The 19,601-nt window shown below is 42.6% G+C and overlaps 1 protein-coding gene across 1 annotated transcript in view; it reads left to right on the forward strand.

The window, feature by feature from the left end:
• The first annotated feature begins 2,699 nt into the window (after window positions 1-2,699).
• LOC129701069 (centrosome-associated protein 350-like) overlaps window positions 2,700-19,601 on the forward strand; it is a 112,172-nt gene continuing 95,270 nt past the window's right edge. Inside the window, 1 exon segment of the mRNA XM_055642022.1 lies at window positions 2,700-5,424. The gene's annotated coding sequence lies outside the window, so the exon portion shown is untranslated.

Below are 19,601 nucleotides of genomic sequence, written 5' to 3' on the forward strand. Positions count from 1 at the left end.
AATATCCAGTGATATGTACTCCACCACCTTTGAAGCTAGAGACTTCCAGAGATGCAGTACCCTCTGAGCGAAGACATTTCTATGCAGCTCAGTGGGTGGCCCCCTTTATTTTGTTTTTATGTCCCCTGGTTGATGGTTCTCCCACAAGTGAAAACATCTCAACATCACCTTGTCAAGTCCCCTTAAGATCTTACATGTTTGAATAAGATCATCTCTCATTCTTCTAAACTCCAAGATAATTACACCCAAATTGTCTGGCCTTTCTTCTCTCTCATACGAGGAATTATCCGGTAAATCTCTTAGATTGCCTCCAATGCTACTATATAATTTTTAGGTAAAGGGACCAAAACTGTGCACAGCACTCCAGGCGCGGCCTCACCAAACAGCCTGTACAACTGTAGCAAAAAACGTCCCTAATCTTAAAAAAGCAATCTCTTTGCATAAAAGCTAATAAGGGGTGGGGATGGGAAGACGTGGTTAATGGTGGGATCCCGTTGGAGGTGGTGAAAATGTCAGAGGATTATGTGCTGTTATTATGTGCTTCCATCCAACTTGACTTTGCCCAAATTAGAACTTTAACTCGAAACAACAACCTGCAGATGCTGGTTTTCAAAGCATGCAATTGTCAAGGTGTAGTCCAACCAATACTTTGTATAAATACAATGTGCTATCCCAACTCTTATACTCAATGCCTTGACCTTTGAAGGCAAACACAACAAATATCTTTATAACTACGTTATCTACCTGCATTGCCACTTTCAAGGAGCTAAAGGTCACTTTTCATCTCCTCCAACCTCATCAACTGTATCTGCTGTTCCAGGCATGGACTCCTATATATCAGCGATATCACGTGCAGACTGGGCGATCATTTCACTGAACACCTTCGCTCAGTCCGCCTTGGCCTGCGTGACACTTGGTCGCGAAACACTTTAACTCCCCTTCCCATTCCTAGACTGACCTTTATGTCCTTGGCCTCCTCCATTGTCAGAGTGGGGGCAAATGTAAATTGGAGGAACAGCATCTCATGTTACGCTTGGGCAGCGTACAACCCTACTGTTCCTAAGGGAGAGTAGACAGACTGGGTGGTAATTAGGCAGATTGGATTTGTCCTTTTTGTCGACAGGCTATCCTGAGGCACTTTCCGCATTGTCCAGTGGATATTGGTGCAGTACAATATGAAGAATTAACCATTAAACTATGATAATAAGAGAAAATGTTGGAAATATTCAGTAAATATTCAAATAATGAGAAAAATCTGTGGAGAAAGAAAAATAATTGGACAAGAGACTGCAGATGCTAGAACCTTGAGCAAAAACAAACTGTTGGAGAAACAGTTAGCATTTTTCAGGTAGTTGAATCCTCATTAGATCCAGTAAAGTGGCAAGAATGGAGAAAACAACGAAAATATAGTTGTCAAGGTGACACTGTTTTCAGAGCTGTCTAATTAATAAATGAATGAGGGCAAGTAAGAGATTTGTAAAGAAACAAAATAATAAAATTGTGGGATGCAAAACACAGCTGTTGCAATAAATCTGAAACAAGAGAATGCTAGAGACACAAGGATCAGTCGATGCAGGTTTATAAAGACACAAAGTGGTGGAGTAATTCAGCGGATCAGGCAGCAGCATTTCAGGAGAATATGGAGAGGCAACGTTTTGGATCAGGACTCTTTAGATTGATTGTGGTGGGGCTGGGGAGGGGGGGAGAATGCTAGAAGGAGGCACGACAAAGCCTGCCAAATGATAGGTGGCTACAGATGAAGAGGGTTTTTGATAGGTAGATGGTTGGACAAAAGATATGTTAAGTATAGAGGAATTGCGAAGCCAGAGGATGGAGTATAGGTGGAATGGAACAGAGGGAGGGGGAAGAGGGACGGAAGGGGAGAAATGGGTGAGAATCTAAATGGGGCACAGGGAAGGAGGGGGATGAGGGGAGAAGGGATAGAGGTGTTCGTAGGTTAGGTACTTGACATTGGAGAATTCAATGTTCATATCGTTTAGGAAAGAACTACAGATGCAGGTTTAAATCGAAGGTGGACACAAACTGCTGGAGTAACTCAGCGGGACAGGCAGCATCTCAGGAGAGAAGGAATGGGTTATGTTTCGGGTCAAGACCATTCTTCAGACTGATATCTAAAGTTTGAAGAAGGGTCTCTACCTGAAACGTCACCCATTTCTTCTCTCCAGAGATGCTGCCTGTCCCGCTGAGTTACTCCAGCATTTTGTGTCTACCTTCAATGTTCATATTGTTAGGTTGTAACTTACCCAAGTAGAATGAGCAGCTGCTCCTCCAGTTTCCTTGTGACCTCACTCTGGCAATGGAGGAGGTCCAGGGCAGAAAGGTCAGAATGTGACTGGGCGTAATAATGGTTAGCAGGCCTGGCCTGCACTTCATCCTCCAGCACCTAGACCGCCAGGGGACCAATGCGAGAATTTTGTTTGTTGATTTTAGCTCTGCATTCAACACCATTGTGCCAGAGCTACTACACTCCAAATTTTCCAAGTTGACTGTGCCTGAACCCCTCTGTCAGTGCATCATCAGCTTCCTGACAGACAGGAAGCAGCATGTGAAGTTGGGAAACCACATCATGGACCCCAACACCCTCAGCATAGGAGCACCGCAAGGCTGCGTACTCTCCCCTCTCCTCTACCCTCTCTACACCAATGAATGCACCTCCGCTGACTCCTCTGTCAAGCTTCTCAAGTTTGCGGATGACACAACCCTGTTTGGACTGCTCCAGGATGGGGAGGAATCTGCCTACAGACAGGAGGTGACACAACTGGCGTCCTGGTGCCATCGCAATAACCTGCAGCTCAATGCTCTAAGACAGTGGAATTGATAGTAGACTTTAAGAGAGCTCCCCACTCACCATCAACAACACCCCAGTCACATCCGTGGAGCCTTTTAGGTTCCTGGGAACCATCATCTCCAAGGACCTTAAATGGGGGGCCACCATCGACTCCACAGTCAAAAAGGCACAACAGAGGATGTACTTCCTGCACAATCTGCCACAAGCAATGATGGTCCAATCCTATACGGCCATCGTAGAGTCTGTCCTCATCTTCTCCATCATGGTTTGGTTTGGCTCAGCCACCAAGCACGACATCCGGAGGTGCAGTGAATCATCCGATCAAATGAGAATTTGATCAAATTGGCTGCAACCTTCCCTCCATTGACAAACTGTACACTGCAAGGGCCAGGAAGCGAGTGGGTAAGATCATCTCTGACCCCTCTCACCCGGGCCACAATCTCTTTGAATCACTTCCCATTGGAAGGCAACTGGACTGTCAAAGCTGCCACAGCCAGACATAAAAACAGCTTTTTTCCATGAGTAGTAGCTCTACTCAATAACCAAAAATCTCTAGCCTCCTTTGTTCTGGTATTTTATTTAATTCACATTTTTAATCGATAATGTTTTATTATTAATGTTTAATGTTTTATGTGTCATTTCTAACTGTCACTGTATGTCATGTTGTCACTTGCGGGCGGAGTACCAAGGCAAATTCCTTGAATGTGAATACTTGGCCAGTAAACGTATTCATTCAGAACAAATACAATTGGTCAGCAAAATAGTTGTCCAGTCTTCGCTTGGTATCAACGATGTAAAGGATCCACATCAGGAACACCAAATGGAGTAGATGAGGATAGAAGAGATGCACGTGAACCTCTATGTTACTTTTTTGCATATCTTTTAATAATAATAATAATAATAATGTTTATTTATATAGCACTTTTCAACAAAATCAATTTGAACCAAAGTGCTTTACAGAGATTGATTAAACTAATTGAACAGATTAAATGTCAATAAATCCATACAAAACAAAAAAGAAAAAAGACACAGAACAGTACACTATAAAAATCAACATGAAACGTCCCCCCACAGCAGAATTCACTGTGAGGGAAGGCACTAAAAATATCCAGTTCTCCCCCTCATAGTCCACCCGAGGTCGGGGTCTATATGTGGCCTCCTCAGCCAACTCGATGTTTTCAGGCCCTCTGCCGTGAAGCTGGATCATCGGCGTCGGGTGAACATTCTTCAGCGGCCTGGACTGAAGCGGCCGCTTCCTCCCTGAAGACTGCAATGTCCAAAGTTCTCAGGCCGCGCTGGCCGGACCTCTGACACTGGCGAACTCGGATACCAGGCCCCGCGGTGTTGAAATCCAGTGCCGCCCGCCCGCGGCTGGACGCTCTGCAGCCGCAGCTCAACGATGTTGGTGTCCCAGCATTTGCACCGCCGGCGAAGCTGCAGTCCCGGCAGGAAACGCCGCTCCAGCTTGATGGTAGGCCGCACAGAGAGGACGAAGAAGTGGTTCGGAAGAAAACCGCATCTCCGACCAGGTAGGACTGGGATTAAAACAGTTGCCCCCTTCCCCCCCTCCCCCACCCACCACATAAAAGAAGACCTCCAATAAACATTTTGTACGGACAGGACTAAAAATAAAAATAAAAAAGGGTGAAAGGACGGACTGCAGGAGGAGCAGCCATACACAACGGCGCATCACCCCCGCAGTGTTCTATATTCTTTTGTTCTATATCTCGCTACATCACCGACTATATCTCTTGTTTCTCTTTCCCCTGACTCTCAGTCTGAAGAAGGGTCTCAACCTGAAACAACACCTATTCCTTTTCTGCAGAGACGCTGTCCGACCCGCTGAGTTACTCCAGCTTTTTGTGTCTTATCACCTGTCCATGTACCATGTCCTGGCAAGCATCTATTCCTCAACTAACATAAATATACATAAGAGGATTATACTAGGTTAGTATTTGTTTTCCTAGGTTCTGTAAGCAAGTGGTAACCCTGTTTCCGAAGGTACCAGTGTGTTAGCAGCTGGGAGTTTGGGCTTCACCCTAGTTCTCCGACTAGTTTCACTGTCCTAATTAATATACTGATTGTATGCCTCCTTGTCACCTTCCCCTCAGCTAACAATGAACCATTCTACATTTTCTTTTTCTTTGCAACGTCTGCTTTGATCTGTCGTTTTCACACCTTGCCCTTCATTATCTCTAGACTCCCTCTCCCCTGACTCTGTTTGAAGAAGAGTCTCGATCCGGAATGTCACATATTCCTCTTCTCCAGAGGTGCTGCCTGTCCCGCTGAGTTACTCCAGCATGTTGAGTCTATCTCACGGTGTAAACCAGGGTCTGCAGTTCCTTCCTCCACAGTTGGGGCTCGTTGACGTTTCTTCACCCGAGGGCCCCTCGCCTCAGTGACGTCACTGACATGAGCCGGCGGTTCACGCGAGACTCTGACGGCTGCTGGCGCGCAGGAGCGGCTAATGGCGGCGTCACAGAACGCCGAGAGCGAACGTCGTTAACGGTCAAAGGGAGGGAGGGGAGGCACGCGCGCGCGGGCTCTGCCAGCCCAGCCCAGCCCAGCCCCGGGCGGGAGCGCCGGTCAGCGGCAATGCCGGCCGCCCTCCACAGGTGAGTGAGTGGACGGGCTCGACTCTCGGTCAGCTTGGGAGGCTGAGCGCTGAACGGGACGGCAACAGGCCAGAGGTCGGGAAGCGGAGCTGCGGTACAGTTGGTTCTGCTGTCGGGGAGAGCCCGGCCCAGCTCCTGATTTGGGGAGGTCGGTAATCCCGAGGCGCAGGGCAGCTGCCCAGCGCCAAAGCCCTTGCGTTTGCATTTACACTGGAGGCCGGGCTCTGTGACAGGCCGTGCCGGCCGTTTAAAGCAAGCGGGGAAGGAAGCTGCGTTTCCATAGTTCCCTTCGCGGCGTCGAACATCCCCTTTCATCGTGGGTGCGGAGCCCTTTTGTAGCAGTTACTGGTGTAATGGGGGAAACAACTGTCAGTTTATACACAGTAAACCCCCACAACAGCATTGCGGTAATTTGCTGTTAACTAGGTATCTATGTTTCTGATAAACTCAGTGTCCCATCGAATAGACGCGATTGTTTTGGAGTAAAAGTTTTTTTTAAAAGCCCCAGGTTCCCAAAGCTCTTCTCTGCTGGAGATTTGCCCTGTTTTTAATTTTAATGAATTAGCTGTAATTTATTAGTGTAATTAAACAACTGTTACTGTGGACGAGGAAATTGGATGAACTTTGGCCCCTTTTCAAGGGTATTGTGTTATTGTGTTTGTATTGTTTGAGTGATTAATATTAGAGAATTCTGACAATTTGGGTCCATTTGAAAGATCTGTTTATCATAATAAGGACTGGCAAAGTAGAAAAGAACACTAGTATGATTGTTACTATGTTGTGCAGATTGACTGGAGTCCACTAGTGTTGTAAATTATTCTGTACTTCTATAAAGTTCTCAATCCCTTGATAAATTGGACTGCAATCTGTGTGCATCCCCTCTAGTTTTGTTTTCTGTTATATTTATTTCACCCTTTATCGTTTCTTTTGTCATTCATTCTATCGTTATCCGAGCTATTATTTTGTTAGGGAAGAAAATAAACGCAAAACGTAAATCTAGAGGCTAACCAGGTAATTGAAAAGTTGGTCGAAAAGTGGTTTTAACAAATGCCTTGAAGTAGAGGAAATCAAATTGACTTGCAGAGATTCGGATGTCTGAAAAACATCTGCCTGTGATGTGAATGCATGTGAGGCAGTAGTTTGCTTGGGATGAGGAACGTTTGGTTGGAAAGAACTGCAAAATTAATAACAAAGATAGAATTCTAAATTAAAAATATCAGGAGTCTAATAATCATGTGATGAAGGATCTCGACCTGAAATGACCTGCTGAGTTATTCCAGCATTTTATGTCTACTTGTCTAATAATCACGGTTGTGTGGAATATGGCAACTGTGATAAAATGTGATGCTAATGGTTTAAATAGTCAAAGGATTGATGTTATTAACTTTAATAATGGCATCAGTATGATGAAAGTTTCAGAAATGGAGCGGCTAAAGTGGGAATTTTGGTGTATCTGAGTGATCTTTCTGAAATAATTATTGCTTAATAAAAACCATCTGCCAGCACAAATATTGGTGGAACAGCAGAGACTTTATGTATGTGTATGAATTGGCATGAGTCCAATGTGTTATGGAAATAGAAGCATTGTTCTGATTAATTATCTTTCAACTTGATGGTTTGACTTGAACCATGAACCCCTGTTTTTGTTACACCATTGAAACATAAAGGTCTTGGAGGGCTTGTCAAGATTGATATGTCTTGGCTGATGAAACATGAACTAGGTGTCATGGTCACAAAACATTGGGATAAGAGATTGCTAAAAAGTGAGGGAATCAATTTTATACCACACTTTATTCTAAAAGGCTATGGAGGTTCAATCATTGATTGCATTCAAATCAGATTGGACTTTTGCATATGACTTTATAGCAGGAAATGATATAGATTAATTATAGGTAGATAAATAAGCTGGAGATGCTGCCTCAGCGGGTGAGGCAGCATCTATGGAGCGAAAGAATAGGTGACGTTTCAGGTCGAGACCCTTCAGACGATTCTTTTAATCATGGAGCTGACCTGAGGATTCTGTTTCTTGCCTTTCTTTTATTCCTATATAAAGTTAACCGTGTTTTGTCAGATATTGCCATTTATGCATTTTAGAAAATATGACTCTTATATAGTTTACACTAAAGTGTTGTATTAACCATGCCGTGCATCGATGTAGCTGTACTGCAATTAAAAGTTCTTGTGGTCGTATCATCAATTTGCCATTTCTTGGGTGCACTGACAACTCATGCTGCATCTTCACTAGATTAATCACAAACTCTTTTATTCATTAACTGTACTTGTCTTTCAGCAATCATATGTTACATTGCACACTTCGCCTTATTCTTCTTGCGTATGGAGTGCACAGCCTAAAGTTGTAGATCAAGGGTAGACATCCAGGCCAGGACAGCATCAGTTATTGGATGGATGGCTTTGATGCCCCCAGGAAAAGCCTCAGTGGGCAGTCATTCACGATATGTGGGATGGTCTGGTCTGGATGTCGCAGTCGCAAGCAGGGCAGTCTGTCATCCCCCACTTATGCACGTGATGGGCTGTTAGACAATAAACAATAGGTGCAGTAGTAGGCTATTTGGCCCTTCGAGCCAGCACTGCCATTCAATGTGATCATGGCTGATCATCCCCAATCAGTACCCTGTTCCTGCCTTCTCCACATATCACCTGACTCCGCTAACCTTAAGAGCCCTATCTAGCTCTCTCTTGAAAGTATCCAGAGAACCGGCCTCCACCGCGCTTTGAGGCAAAGAATTCCACAGACTCACAACTCTGTGTGTGAAAAAGACTGCTCTTGCATGGAGGGTGCGGATTCTGTTCAGGGTTAGCCATTGCTTGCGATGGAGGTCAACATCCAGTGCTTTCACTGTGGGGTCTGTGATGACCTCTCCATTGTTGGTGTTGGCATCTTTCCAGGCTCTGCACCACTCAGTCTTGAAGTCAAAGTCTTCCATGGACTTCGCCTTATTGCAGTAGCTCAATCCCGGCATATGGATTCTGTGTTTTTTGCGTGACAAATAATTATTGATTTGTCACTGTTTAATACAATAAGTTTACATTTTCTTGGAAATGTAAAATAATTTACATTTTGTCATTTTGGCTACTCTAGTTCATCCCCGTTGCATTCCTGGCAGGCTGTATATCCTTGTCCAAACTGAAGTTTGTCACTGTCACTCAGTGGTGCTCTGAATTTCCCCACATTTTATCTCTGAAATTTGTCACCCTCCACTACTATATCTTGCATATTTTTTTAATATTTTGTGTCTGTGTAGCAGAGCATTTCAACTCAATAATGCTGATAAAAGAATTGATCAAAAATGTCTAGATTTTGATGTGCAGGACGAGAAATTTCCAAGCTATGCATATATTGGAGGTAGACAAAAGTGCTAGGAAAACTCAGCGGGTGAGGCAGCATCTATGGAGCGATGGAAATAGGCAACGTTACGGGCCGAATCGGGCAAGTATTTATGGTTTTGGAGCAAAATACTGTCTTGCAAATTGTGAAAGCTGGCAAATTTCTTTGTATCCAGCTTTAGTCTCTTACAAGGCTGAAAAAGAAACTTGGTTATCTGCCATTACTGTCCCAGTTCTTGTGCATTGTCACTCGTTCCTGGAAGTTCTGAAGAGTTTTGCCAAGGTTTTATGGTCCAATTTTTGTGACTGTCGCAGACATTTAAATAGTACTGCTTGACACTACTAACCAAATACTTTATGCCGAGACTAGTTTCCAAGATTCTGTATCCTTGGTAACAAGTATTTAATTAGCATTTAATCTTTAGTTTTTTCTTTTGTTTTGATTGGCATGACTGTGACAGTTGTTTGGTTACTTAACCATTGTAAATTGTCTACATCACCCCGGATCGTGGCTGAATATTTTCCATCCTAGAATGTTAAGTTGCCTACTCTATCCCATTCCATCATATCTGTGTTATATTCCAATGTAGCCATCAGCAATTTCAAGTTTGTATACATTTTTAGTCAGACTGCTTATATTAAACATATGCAATTTAGCCTTGTGTTCCTCCCAAATGCTTCACCTACTTCACTGAATTCCTCCCATCACCTCTCCCCCACAATTGTACATATGTTCCGTTACTATTTCCCCAATTCAGTTTAAGGCTTCCCAAAATGAACTATAAACCTTCCTGCAAGAATTATTGACACTTTTTCTTATTCATGTGTAACCTGTCCAGCTTCCCCCAGGAATTTCTGCAATGATCCAGAAATCTAAAGCTTGCCCTCCAATCATCTGTTTAACCACCTAATCTGACCTCCAATTCCTATCCTCTAGTTAGCATGTGGTTTTGGAAGTAATCCAGAGATTATAACTTCTGAGGTCCTGCTTTTTAATGTGCTGTCTAAATTTGGGTTGTGGAACTCGGTCATTTTTTTTGCCTATGATGTTATTATCTTTGGCTGTTTATTCTCCCCTTTTAATGTGGACTCTGGCACCAGTGAGGCAACCTCTCATCGTGGATGCAGAAATGCTTGTCAGTTCCCCTCGCTCTCGTGTCACCTGCCACTAATTGCCCTCCCCCCTTGTGCAATAGACCTGTGCAAAGAGACTATTCGCCTGTCATTGTTATGTAATCCACTAGCCCCCAAAAATCTATTAATTTACCCAGCATCCACAGCTCATTGATGGAATGGGCACACTTTTGTGAGGTAAGCTGCTTTCATACAATAGTTCTAATTAGTGGCAACAGCCAGTCGACCAATAAATTGGAGGTGACTTGGATTGGTTCATTACAAGAAAGAGGTTATTTTAAAAATAATTAATTTTTGTGAACTAAATGCGCATTCATGATATTTCAGGTAATTATTGTTCATGAAAAGTTGCTCATAAACAATAGTTGTGTACAGTGTTCTTGTATTTGAACCCAGTAGTGAAAAGTTGCAATTTACAAAATAGGATATGTGATTTATGGTGGAGTGAATCACATGTTAATGATTAGGTTAAGTTTACATTTATAAAATAATGTGTTGAACTTTTGAAGGGGAGGGATTTGGATAGGACAAATGCAGTTTCAGAGTGGTAGATTTTGCACCGTTGAAGGGGAGTTGCAAAGTGAGCAATAGCAACAATGTGTAGTACTGCATAAGAAAGAACTGCAGATGCTGGTTTAAATTGAAGATAGACACAAAATGCTGGAGTAACTCAACGGGTGAGGCAGCATCTCTGGAGAGAAGGAATGTGCGACGTTTTGGGTCGAGACCCTTTTCCAGACTGATGTCAGGAGAGGGGGCCTGCAGGTTACCCCCTCCCCTGAGTGATGTCAGGGGAGGGGGTAACATGTAGGTAGGATGATGAAGGCATATGGCATGCTTACTTTCATCATAGGTATAGAATATACAAGTTGGGAGGAAGTATGCATGACAGGAAAGATGTGATTGAACTGGAAAGAGTTCCAGGGAGATTCACCAGGAATTTACCTGGATTGGAAGAATTTAGTTTTGGGTCAGGGGAAAGATTGGATAGGCTGAGCTTATTTTTCCTGGAGTGATGTAAACTGAGTAGCGACCTCAGAGTTATATAAGATTATATAAGATAAGAGGCATGAGGAGGATAGATAGTAAAAATCTTTTTCCCATGATGGGCATATAAAAAAACAAGAGGACATATTTTAAAATGAGAAGATGTATTAAAGGGGATTTGAGTAAAATGTAATCTGGGACCCACTGCTAGGTAAGTAGCGCAGTCAGATACTATCACTATATTTAACGGACGTTTACACAGGAATTGACAAGACATAAGATACCGAACTAATGTTCGTAAATAGTTGTAATGTGGATGGGCAGAAAGGTTCACTTGGACGTGGGGAGCCAAAAAGCTTAATTACTGTGCGGTTTTAAATCTGACATTTGTATCTGACTTTCAAATAAATGAGGGTTTGCTAGATATTTCAGTTAAAGCAGGCATAAAGCTGACTGGTCTGTTCAAAGTTCAGGCCATTACAAAATGGTTGTAGATTTGTTCTGATCTCCAACATGTTCCATATTTCTGTACTATAGTATGGAGGGTAAAAGTTTGATTGCAGTGTGCTAATGTGTTCCAAGTTAGCCAGCGGTTTCTTTTTGAATTGCCGGTTAGTTAATAAATATTCTGGCCCAATATGTTCAGTGTATTAACAGAATTTTCTTAATGCCTTATGATTGTATAGATGTCCCTCAGTGTGTTTCCGCTTCTATAGCTTTACTGTACATTTTTAAAAAGACATTAGGCTGGAAAGACTGCAGAAAAGATTAATCAGGCTGTTTACCAGGACTTGAGGGCTTGAATTTTAAGGAAAGGCTAGATAGGTGGGGATGTTTTTTCCGTTGGAGTGTGGAAGCTGGAGGTGACCTTAATGAGTTATATGAAATCACGAGGTGAATGGTCAGTCCTTTTCCCAGGAACTGGAGGTGCTGGGTTTAAAGTGAGAGGGTAAAGATTTAAAAGTGACCTGAGGGGCAATTTCTTCACACAGTGTGATGAGTATATGGTATGAGCTGACAGAGGAAGCTCTGGAGGTGGGCACAATTGTGACGTTTAAAATACATATAGACACATACATGGATAGAAGTTTAGAGGGATATGGACCAAATTCAGGCAAAAGGGACCTGCTCACTTATAAAGCTTGATCGACGTTGATGAATTACGCCAGAGGGCCTGTTTCCGTACTGCGTGCACTTCATAAATAATTAGCTGGAAAAATTGCTAATGAGTTGAATTGCTGGGATTTTAAATGGCGTTCCCATGTTCCCAATACAGGTTTGTGTTAATGTGGTTTTTGTGCTACATAGCAAAATAGGTCAAGATTTTATTGAACAATGGTGACATCGCATTTATTATTTTATGAAATAAGTGTTTCACCTGGGACTTAATAAATAAGAGGTTTTTTACCTAATTTCAAGGTATTTTTGTCCCACTGAGTTTGAGTACTATTGTAATTTAGGTAAAGACTGGCGGGAAATATATCTTCAAATTATGAAAGCTTTCCATTTGCTGATTTTTACATTGCAGAAATATGTCACTTATTAATCCATTAGTCCCAGATTATTGTTACTACCCGTAATATTTTTTGACAATTCTTTAGCTTTTGGCGGTCTCAAGAACGACAACTGAAGTTTTAAACAAACTTTTATTCGAAAATTCACTTTTCAGTAAACAGATTCTCTCGACACGTCTGGCCACATCAGTGGTCAGTGCTGAACTGGCGCGCGAAAGCAAAACTGCGCGAAAACACGCAGCACCTCCTGAATCACGTGACCGCGGCTTCCGAACGCTGGGTTCGATACCTGCGTGCGCCAGCAGGCGCTGCTACATGGTTCCCCCCCCGCAGAATCCGCGGTACGGAAAAACACGGGTAACAGGACGGTTTGACCGGAACGCGTAGTCCAAGGTCGCGGGGCGAGCGTAACAGTAGGGGCCGGCAAAACAGAACCAGAGGGATGCGAAAAACGCGAACGAGGGACGGGTGTAACAAAGGGGACCGAAGAAACATGACTGAGGGTAACTGGTGCTGAGGGCGGTAAAACGGCCGGTGGACGTTCTCTACGCTGCGGAGTAGCCACTGTCACCGGGCTATCTTCGTCGACGTGTGCTGGCTTAAGGCGGCTCACGTAGACGAACTCCTTCTTGCCACCCATGTCCAACGTAAACGTCGAGGCACCAGTACTCAGCACCCCGAACGGACCCTCGTACATCCGCTGTAACGGCAAGTGGTGAGAATCTCTACGGAGATAAACATAAGCACAATCCCGTAACATAGTAGGCACATGCACCACAGACGAACCATGCCGGAAAGTGGGAAACGGGACCAAAGCGTGGCCCGCTTGCGAAGGTCAGCTAACAACGCAGAAGCCGGGACCTCTTGATCCCGGGGGACGGGCATTAAATCCCCAGGCAGTCGCAAAACCGAGCCGTAAACCAACTCGGTCGAGGAGGCTGTGAGGTCCTCCTTAGGCGTGGTTCTGATGCCTAGGAGGACCCAAGGCAACTGGTCGACCCAATCTGGGCCGGTGAGCCGAGCTTTCAACGCCGACTTGTGAAAATGCTCAACCAAACCGTTGGATTCTGGGTGATACTAGTCTAATGCAGCTTTGCGCCATACAACTGCACCATACTGCTCCAAAGGGAGGACGTGAACTGGGCCCCACGATCGGTAGTGATATCGGAGGGGACCCCGAAACGAGCGATCCAATTCGAGACAATGGCCCTCGCGCACGCCTCAGCGGAGGTATCCGTTAACGGTATCGCGTACGCCCACCTGGTAAACATGTCCACGATAGTCAGGAAGTGAATAGCCCCGCGCAAACACGACAAGGGACCCACCAGGTCGACATGGATGTGCAGGAACCTGCCGTCTGAGACGGCGAAATCCTGGACCGTCGGGCGCACATGTCTCTGTACCTTGGAAATCTGGCATGGGATGCAGGGACGGGCACCTGCTGCGACCTGCATCCTCAACCCATGCCAGATGAACTTCGCCGCGACCAAGGCAGAGGTGGCGTGAATGGACGGGTACGCTAGGCTGTGTATAGTGTCGAAGGTCCGACGCCGCCAAGCACCCGTAACGATGGGACGTGGAGATATCGCCCGTGGAGCTATCGCAAAGGACTCGCACACCGGCGGCGCCGCAAGGCACCCTAGCCAGCTTGAGACCTGATTCGGTATTGCGGTAAACATCCATACCGGCATCTGCCTGTTGGGCAGAGGCCAGCTCCTCATAATCCACGCCTAGACTTAACGCTGAAACATCGGGCAGCGCTGGACGGGACAACGCGTCAGCCACAACGTTCAGCTTCCCTGCCACATGCCGAATATCAGACGTGAATTCGGAAATGTAGGCGAGGTGCCGTTGCTGTCTGGCAGACCAGGGGTCAGATACCTTGGTCAATGCGAACGTGAGTGGCTTGTGGTCTGTGAATGCAGTGATTTACTTGGCCACTCAAGAATTGCCATTTTTTAGCTTTGAAAAACTCCTTTATTGCTTTAGCAGTATGTTTGGGATCATTGTCTTGCTGTAGAATGAACTGCCAGCCAATTAGTTTTGAGGTATTTGTTTGAACCTGAACAGATAGGATGTGTCTATACACTTCAGAATTCATTATGCTACTACCATCAGCAGTTGTATCATCAATGAAGATAAGTGAGCCAGTACCTTCAGCAGCCAAACATGCACAGGCCATAACACCCCCACCACCGTGTTTCACAGATGAGTTTGTCTGCTTTTGGATCTTGGGCAATTCCTTCTCTCCTCCATACTTTGCTATTGCCATCACTCTGATATGTTAATCTTTGTCCCATCTGTCCACAAGACCTTTTTCCAGAACTGTGGTTGCCCTTTTAAATACTTCTTAGCAAACTGTAACCTGGCCAGTGGTTGGTATCTTGCAGTGCAGCCTTTGTATTTCTGTTCATGAAGTCTTCTGCAGACAGTGGTCATTGACAAATCCACGCCTGACTACTGAAGAGTGTTTCTTATCTGTCGGACAGGAGTTTGGGGATTTTTCTTTATTATGGAGAGAATTCTTCTGTCATCAGCTGTGGAGGTCTTCCTTGGCCTGCCAGTCCCTTTGCGATTAGTAAGCTCACCAGTGCTCTCTTTCTTCTTAATAATGTTCCAAACAATTGATTTTAGTAAGCCTAAGGCTTGGCTGATATCTCTAACAGTTTTATTCTTGTTTCTCAGTCTCATAATGGCTTCTTTGACTTTCATTGGCAAAACTTTGGTCCTCACGTTGATAAACAGGAATAAAAGCAAAGGTGATGGGAAGACTGGAGGAAAGACTAGGTGCTGAGAGCTCTCTTATACCTGCATTAAGGAAGCTTTTAAACACATCTGAGCAATTACAAAAACACCTGTGAAGCCATGTGTCCGAAACATTATGGTGCTCGGAAATGGGGGGAACTATGTATAAACACACATAAATACATGGTTAAACCAAAATGTATAAAAATACCTTTTAATAGAATGTGCACTTTAACCACATGTGATTTTTTTTTCTATTACAAATCTCAAATTGTGGAATACAGAGGCAATTATATAAATGATGGGCCTGTCTCCCAAACATTATGGAGGGCACTGTAGGTTACATGGAAACTTTTTTTTTCCCTTTAGATTTTTAATTCCCCAGGGCACTTTTTTCTGTTTGTCAATTTCCAAAGTAACTCTAAAGTGGATCTCTGTCTCGATTGAAATTGTATTATGATCAATTAGGTTATGTATTTAAAAAATGTTAATCATGTTGTATTGAATTCTCATTATGAAAATGTGTGTTATAGCCGATCTAGTTGTACTCTTAAAAACAGATATATTGGTCCTTTTTGTCTTTTATTTCCTGCTAATGTTTACATTTTGTATCCTGAAGTAGTTGTTTATTTCTGCTTGTTGACTCACCATGAACTAGAGATGTAAGCAAGTCAATAGGGACATGTATTGTGTTAGAATGCCCTTCTGGTCCGGCACCATTATAAAGAAGTGGGTGACTATCATGCATCATATTTTGCATATTTATATTCATATCTGCAATATTGTCAGATTGTCTCTGAATTTGGTACAAGCCAAATTCAGAGAAAACATGAAATCTGTATTTATGCAGCAACTCAACACTTTAAAAACACTTCAGGAATATATTGTCAGATCCTTTACCTTGCTCGTTTTACCAATGTGTGCCATTTCAACCTTGAATATATGTAATTATTAAAAGATTTTTTAGTTTAATAGATTAAACTTTCAAATGTTCAGCACAGTAGGATATAGCTATATGCACAAGTACAAAGTCTTGAATAATATTTTGAATATGAATTACGTAAATTGCTTAAATGTACCTATTTAAAATAGAACCTTTCATATGTTCTTTGCATTCGAGCAAATCATTTAAAATAGCCTCAGACTAATTTTAATCCACACAGGCTTGTTCCACATTTTCTACAACTTATTCTACTGTTTTGCACTTTCTGAGAGTACAAGGAAAGTACAAATGGAAGTACATTTATCCTCTATCTGCCAATAGTTCATAGTCACTGCTGCATGACAAATCTGTCAATCAAGGCAAACTGAAGGGAAATAATTTGGTTTCAGTTAAGTATGTCTTTAATTTTTAATTTTTTCCCCCCCAGAAATTATTTGGGAATTTTTTGTTCATTTGCGTTTAATTTAAAAAAAATTCACAAAGGACCTTTTTGGTTTAAAACCCATGGGTTTCAAGCCTGTTATAGTGTAACTAAATCTAAAGCTAGCATGTAGGAAAAAAATCAGCTCATTGTTTAGTTCAGACACACTGTGAAGAACAGAGAACACAGTACAATTAGAACAAACAGTAATTCAATAAGACATTTTTTTAAAGAGATAATTTTTCATCTATTAACCCTGCATTTTGAGGATGGCAGAAGTTTTCTTGTATCTACGCCCCCATATTTTGCTTTATTACTGGCTCTGCTGGTGAATTACTGAATGGGAATGGCTGAAGTGAATAACAGAAAACGGATTTATCTCTGGCTCATACCAACCTGGATCAAAAAGCTCAGCTGGAAATTTAATGTTACTGAGAATAGCATGATATTTTTAGTAATTGTTCTCGTAGCACTCATTAGTTGCTCATCATTGGTCATTTGGTTATGTTTGTTGCTCTGAATGTTCACATAACTGTCTATCGACAGGTGGCGCAATGGGCTAAGTGTTCGGCTGGCGACCGGAAGGTAGCCGGTTTGAATCCCGCTTGGAGTGCAATCCCGCTTGGAGTGCATACTGTCGTTGTGTCCTTGGGCAAGACACTTCACCCACCTTTGCCTGCGTGTGAATGTGTGTGAGTGATTGGTGGTGGTCCAGGGGCCGTAGGCGCAGATTAGCAGCCACGCTTCCGTCAGTCTGCCCCAGGGCAGCTGTGGCTACAGAAGTAGCTCACCACCACCGAGTGTGAGTGAGGAGTGAATGAATAATGCGATGTAAAGCGCCTTGAGTATCTAGAAAGGCGCTATATAAATCCCATCCATTATTATTATTATTATATAGTACCATAAAAATTGCTAAAATTATGCCACATCTAATTTACTTTTTACCTTGTGTCGGTCATTTGATACAATGAATTAAAATTTGTCTGATCATGTAACCCAATCGAGCAATTAGTGTAAAGTAAATCTGCAGATGCAAGAAATCTGAAATAAAGCAGTAAATGCTGGAAACATTCAACAGATCAGACAACTATGTTAACTTTTCAGTTAGAAGACCTTTTTTCAGAATTGGGTTCTTGACCTGAAATATTAATTGTTTCTCTTTCCACCAAGGTTTTCTGTTAATTAATCTATTACAGACAGGGAGTGTTGTTAATGATGGAATGCTTTGGGGCATCTTATATCCTCTATGCTTTTTCTTTCCAACATTAGTATCTTATTAATCACATATTAGCATAATATTTGCTAATATATAACTTCCTTCCAATGAATCATTGCCTGCCACAGAAGGCATTGATTATTTCACTAATGATTCATTAGTTCACTAATTCGCTTAGTTAATTAGAGTTGACTAATTTCCATTCCATCCCCCACCCCTTATCCCTTCTCAAATTACACAAGAAACATTTGGAGGTGTTATATAAATCTCCCATGTATTTCTCATAAGTATTTAAGAGTATAAATTAACAGTATCCAATTCAAATTTCAAGTGAGTGGCAAACCTGTAATTAAAATGGTGTCATTATGGACATGCTGTTAAATTCCAGTTACCTGGACTATGAAGGGAGAGATGGCAGTACTGTGTACAGGGGAGAGACCATAAAGCAATGCCCAAACTTTGAAACTGCACAGTTGAGCTCTCAAATCTGAAGATCTAAGTTATTTGAGATGTTGACACATCACCAGTGTGTTTTCTTTGAGTTTTCTAGATCAGTATTTTAAAAGTACTGTATAAGGAAATTATACTTAAAAAGGTAAACTGCATAGTCATGTTAATGCAATCATGTTAAAAATGATGAATTGCTTTGTGTGTCTTGGAAAATGAAGTTTGTGGAATTAATTCAGGTGAAGAATCATGCACCAGAATATGTCCGATATGATAGAAATGGGAAGGAATGGACGCAACCAAATTCTTACTTTGTATTGAGTTAGTAAAGCTTTCAAGCTCTATTGTTGAAGGAAATAATTATCCAAACTGGATCATTTGGATCATTATTGCCTTTGACAATCTTTGCTGGATAAAGGCATTTTGAATGTTTTATTTATCCCTCATATATGACCTATTTTACATGCAGTGAACGGCCTTGGAAAATTAATTTCTGTAGTGAGGTCTGTTAGGTCTCCTCCACCGTTTTACTGGTTCTTCGATATTAGCTAAATTGGTAGATGTGATTAAGTGGGGAATAATCTGATAGTTGTGCTGAACAGCAGCTTTAAAGTGGTTGGCTGGCAGAGCTTTTTGGTAGCTGTAATTTCATGTGCTTCACTTGTACATGGAGAACTGCCTTGAGTAAAGTTGAGTTTGGTGTATAAATAGCATAACAGATGCCTGGATAACTGAGATGACGAATAGTGTCTGACAAATAGCATACAATTTTCATTGATTGAATCGTTGTATTGCTCCATCTTCTATTAACATTGAATAGTTGGGTGCAATTTGTGTTTGGAGATTAAATGTACGAATTAGAGCATAAAGCCCCAAACCATAAACTTGTGTTTGTGGAATTTTGGTGTATTCAATTCCCCCCTCCCCCCAGCAGGGGTGGCACAGTGGCACAGCGGTACAGCTATTGCCTTACGACGCCAGAAACTCGGATTCGATCCTTACTGCGGGTGTCTGTACGAATTTTGTACGTTCTCCCTGTAACTGCATGTTTTCTTCGGGTGCTCCAGTTTTCTCCCCCACTCCAAAGATGTACAGGTTTGTAGGTTAATTGGCTTCTGTAAGTTGTAACTTGTCTCTAGTGTGTAGGATAGTGCTAATGTATGGGATGATTGCTGGAAGGCGCAAACTCAGTGGACCGAAGGGCCTGTTTCCTCGCTATTTCTCTGGTCTAAAGGTGGAAGCTATTTGCTTTCAATCAAACTGTGTTGGTTTTATTGTTTCCAGTTTTTTGTTTTATGGATTTGGCTGTGACAAGTTCAATGTTTATTGGTTATTGCAGAGGTCATGATATTTTGATGATTCTTTTAGTGATGTTAAGTATGAGAATGTACTATCTTGAACAGACAATGGAGAAGGTCATGTCAG

The sequence above is a fragment of the Leucoraja erinacea genome, chromosome 10 (genome assembly GCF_028641065.1).
Source record: "Leucoraja erinacea ecotype New England chromosome 10, Leri_hhj_1, whole genome shotgun sequence".
Classification (NCBI taxonomy): Eukaryota; Metazoa; Chordata; class Chondrichthyes; order Rajiformes; family Rajidae; genus Leucoraja; species Leucoraja erinaceus.